The sequence below is a fragment of the Hippopotamus amphibius genome, chromosome 8 (assembly GCF_030028045.1).
Source record: "Hippopotamus amphibius kiboko isolate mHipAmp2 chromosome 8, mHipAmp2.hap2, whole genome shotgun sequence".
Lineage (NCBI taxonomy): Eukaryota > Metazoa > Chordata > Mammalia > Artiodactyla > Hippopotamidae > Hippopotamus > Hippopotamus amphibius.
The window spans coordinates 54,427,692-54,432,086 of record NC_080193.1 but is presented as its reverse complement, the minus strand read 5'-3'; the positions used below and the strand labels follow the sequence as shown (position 1 = coordinate 54,432,086).

General features: G+C 37.2%; 1 non-coding gene across 1 annotated transcript; it reads left to right on the top strand.

Annotated features, from left to right (window-relative positions):
• Positions 1–3,407: 3,407 nt before the first annotated feature.
• Positions 3,408–3,514, top strand: LOC130859772 (U6 spliceosomal RNA). The gene has a single exon (XR_009055314.1). It is a non-coding gene; the product is annotated as a U6 spliceosomal RNA (small nuclear RNA).
• Positions 3,515–4,395: the final 881 nt, after the last annotated feature.

Below are 4,395 nucleotides of genomic sequence, written 5' to 3'. Positions count from 1 at the left end.
AATGACTTTTTGATAGTAAAGCACTGACTGTGCTCACTGAAATGTAGACATGTTTCATGGTCCTTAAAGAGCTTTGTCTATATTCTTCGTTCTATGGCTGGCTCAGCACACACCTATTCTCAGCCACTTCTATGAAGATGGAACCCAAGAGAGAGCAGCCGAAATTCTACTAAGATAAACTGAACATGAAGTGATAAGGGCCAGGTTTATCAGAGAGAAAAGGGCAGATATTTATTATATCTTGTGTAAAATCTGCAAGGCCTAGAGATTAACAGGTATTATGAAAGAATGGAGAGAAAAGTCAAAGATGGCTGAGTCTTTGGGCCCCAGATACTAAGTAGCAACTGAAAGAACTAGGGAAGTCGGGAAGGAGAGCCAGTTTGGGGTGGCCAGAACTCATGATCTCAGATTTGATGACGGTAACTCCCAGGGGAACAATCCAATAGGCTGATGACAGTTGTTCACCCAGTGACCCCTACTGAACACCTCAGCCTGTGTAGAATTACATAATAATACACACTAATCACTAGGTAAATCACATACAGAGACAAGATAAAATACCTGCTGTACTAACAGCTTGCAATCTAGAGAGAGTTAGTATATAAGCACCAACTCTACAGCAGAACCTGAAGAAGAGCTGTAAATTATAGTAAAGAAGAGTTAACTCTGACTAGATATCAGAAAAGATTTCACAGAGACAGTGGAATTTGAAAGGCTTAAAGGATTAAAAATATATATATATATATTTCCAGAGACAGACAAGGCAGTGAAAAGATTTTCAAGATGAAGAAACCATACGAGCCAAAGCTTAGAGATGTGAAAGGGTACACATGCTCTAGCTGATGAGAGCCGAGTCTGATGGAAGATGGGGCAGGCCCAGCTGGGGGAATGATGGAGTTGCCAAGCTGAGGAATCCAAACTGTAGCCAATAGGGAGCCACCGATAAGACTCTTAAGAGGGTAAAAGCACGATCTTACCTGTAGTTGGGGAAGATAAGCCTGGTTGTGGAAGCAGAACTTCACAGGCAAGATATTAGAGGTGGGATAATCAGTTATGAAGCTACTATAACCATTTAGGCAAGTTATATATTTTTTCTGTATCCATTCATCTGTCAATACACACACAGAGGTATTTCCATGTGTTGGCTGTTGTGAATAATACAGTGAACATGGGAAAGCAGATATCTCTTCCAGATGTTAATTTCATCTCCTTTAGATAAATGCCCAGAAGTGGGGTCACTGGATCATGTGGTAGTTCTATTTTTAACTTTTGGAGGAACCTCCATACTGTTTTTCATAGTGGCTGCACCAATTTATATTCCCACCAACAGTGCACGAGGGCTCCCTTTCCTCAGAAATACTTGCCAGCATTTGTTTTCTCCTATCTTTTTTATAATAGCCATTCTAACAGGGGTGAGGTAATTTCTTATTGTGGTTTTGAATTATGTATCCCTGATAATTAGTGATGTTGAGCACCTTTTCATGTAGCTGTTGGCCCATTTGTATGTCTTCTCTGGAAAAACATCTGTTCAGGTCCTTTGCCCATTTTTTACTGGGTTATTTGATTTTTGCTATTGAGTTGTAAGAGTTTCTTTACATGTTTTTAAATAGTGACCCCTTACAAGATACAGCTATTCTTCAAGTTATGATGGGGTTACATCTTCATTACCCAACATAAATTGAAAATATCGTAAGTCTAAAATGCATCTAAAACACCTAACCTACAGAACATCATAGCTTCACCTAGGCTACATTAAACACACTCAGAATGCTTATGTTAGCCTACAGTTGGTCAAAATCATCTAATACAAAGCCTAATTTATAATACAGTGTTAAATATCTCATGTAATTTATTGAATACTGTACTGAAAATGAAAAACAGAATGATTCATGGGTGCAGAATCGTTGTAAGTATATCAGTTATTTACCCTCGAGATTACATGTCTGACTAGGAGCTGCAGCTCGCTGCTGCAGCCCAGCATCAGGAGAGAGTAAAACAGTGCATACTGCTAGTCCAGAAGAAGATCAAAATTCAAAGCTCAGTTTCAATTGAATGCATATTGCTTTTGCACCATTGTAAAGTAAAAAAAAAAAAAAATCGTAAGTTGAACCACTGTAAGTTGGGGACCTTCTGTAAATGGTTCGGAAATATTTTCCCCTATTTCATAGGTTGCTTTCTCATTTTGTTCATTGTTTCTTTTGCTGTGCCGAAGCTTTTTAGTCTGATATATCTCATTACTGGTTTTTGCTTTTGTTGCTTGTGCTTTTGGTGTCATATCCAAAAAACATTGCCAAGAACAATGTTAAGGAGCTTTTTCTTCTTGGAGTTACACAGTTTCAGGTCTTACATTCAAGCCCTTAATCCCTTTGGAGTTAATTTTTATGAGTAACATAAGAAAAGGGCCAAATTTCATTCTTTTACATGTGAATATTCAGTTTTCCCAACAGCATTGATCGAAGATACTATCATTTTCTCACCGAGTATTCTTGGCTCCCTTGTCATAGATTAATTGACCGTACTTGGGTAGGTTAATTTCTGGGCACTCGATTCTTTTTCTTTGGTCCTTGTGTCTGCTTTTATGCCAATACCATACCATTTGATTACTATAGTTTTGTTACTTATAGTTTGAAATCAGAAAGTGTGATGCCTCAAGTTTGTTTCCTCCTCAAGACTGCCTGGGCTATTAGGAGTCTTTTGTGAATCCATGTGGATTTTAGAAATTTTTTTTGTATCTGTGGAAAATGTCATTGGAAATTTGTTAGAGATCACATTGAATTCATAGATAGCTTTGAGTAGTGTGAATATTTTAACATTAACTCTTTCAATCCATGAACATGGGATACCTTTTCATTTATATGTTCTTCAGTTTCTTTCACCAATGTCTTATAATTTTCAGCATATGCATCTTTCACCTCTTTGGTTAATTTATTCCTAAGAATTGTATTATTTTTGATGCTATTCTAAATGGGATATTTTTCTTTCTTTTTCAGATAGTTCATTGTTAGCATATAGAAATGCAATTGACTTTTGTCTGTTGATTTTGTATGCTGAAACTTTACAGAATTTGTTGATTACTTCAAATAGTTTTGTGTGTGTGTGTGGAATCTAAGATTTTCTATATACAAGATCATATCATCAGCAAACACAATGTTATTTATTCCCTTCCAATTTGGATGCATTTTATTTATTTTTCTTGCCTAATTGTTTCAGCTAGGACATCTAGTACTCTGTTGAAGAAGAGTGGTGAGAATGGGCACTCTTATCATGTTACTGACCTTAGAGGAATAGCTCATTATTGAGTATAATGCTAACTGTGGGTTTGTTGTGTCTGGTCTTTATTATGTTGAAGTACATTCCTTCTATATCCAATGTGTCAGGAGTTTTTACCATAAAATAATGTTGAATTTGTGCTCGCTTCGGCAGCACATATACTAAAATTGGAATGATACAGAGAAGATTAGCATGGCCCCTGCACAAGGATGACACGCAAATTCGTGAAGCGTTCCATATTTTTAAAAGGGAACTCTCCTGCACTGTTGGTGGGAATGTAAGTTGGTACAGCCACTATGGAAAACAATTTGGAGGTTCCTTAAAAAACTACAAATAGAACTACCATATGATCCAATAATCCCACTACTGGGCATATACCCAAAGAAAACCATAATCCCAAAAGAAACTTGTACCGTAATGTTTATTGCAGCACTATTTACAATAGCCAGGACATGGAAGCAACCGAAATGCCCATCAACAAACGAATGGATAAAGAAGATGTGGCATATATATACAATGGAATATTACTCAGCTATAAAAAGGGATGAGATGGAGCTATATGTAATGAGGTGGATAGAACTACAGTCTGTCATACAGAGTGAAGTAAGTCAGAAAGAGAAAGACAAATATTGTATGCTAACTCACATATACGGAATCTAAAAATGGTACTGATGAACTCAGTGACAAGAACAAGGAAGCAGATACAGAGAATGGACTGGAGAACTCGAGGTTTGGGAGGGGGTGGGGGGTGAAGGGGAAGCTGAGACGAAGTGAGAGAGTAGCACAGACATATATATACTACCAACTGTAAAATAGATAGTCTGTGGGAAGTTGTTGTATAACAAAGGGAGTCCAACTCAAGGATGGAAGATGCCTTAGAGGACTGGGGCAGGGAGGGTGGGGGGGACTCGAGGGGGGGGAGTCAAGGAAGGGAGGGAATATGGGGATATGTGTATAAAAACAGATGATTGAACTTGGTGTACCCCCAAAAAAATAATAAATTTTTTAAAAAAAATGTTGAATTTTGTCAAGTGCTTTTTCTGTATCTATTAAGAAAATCATATAATTTTTATCCTTCATTTTGTTATTGTGGGGTATCAGGTCTATTGATTTCTGGACATTAAA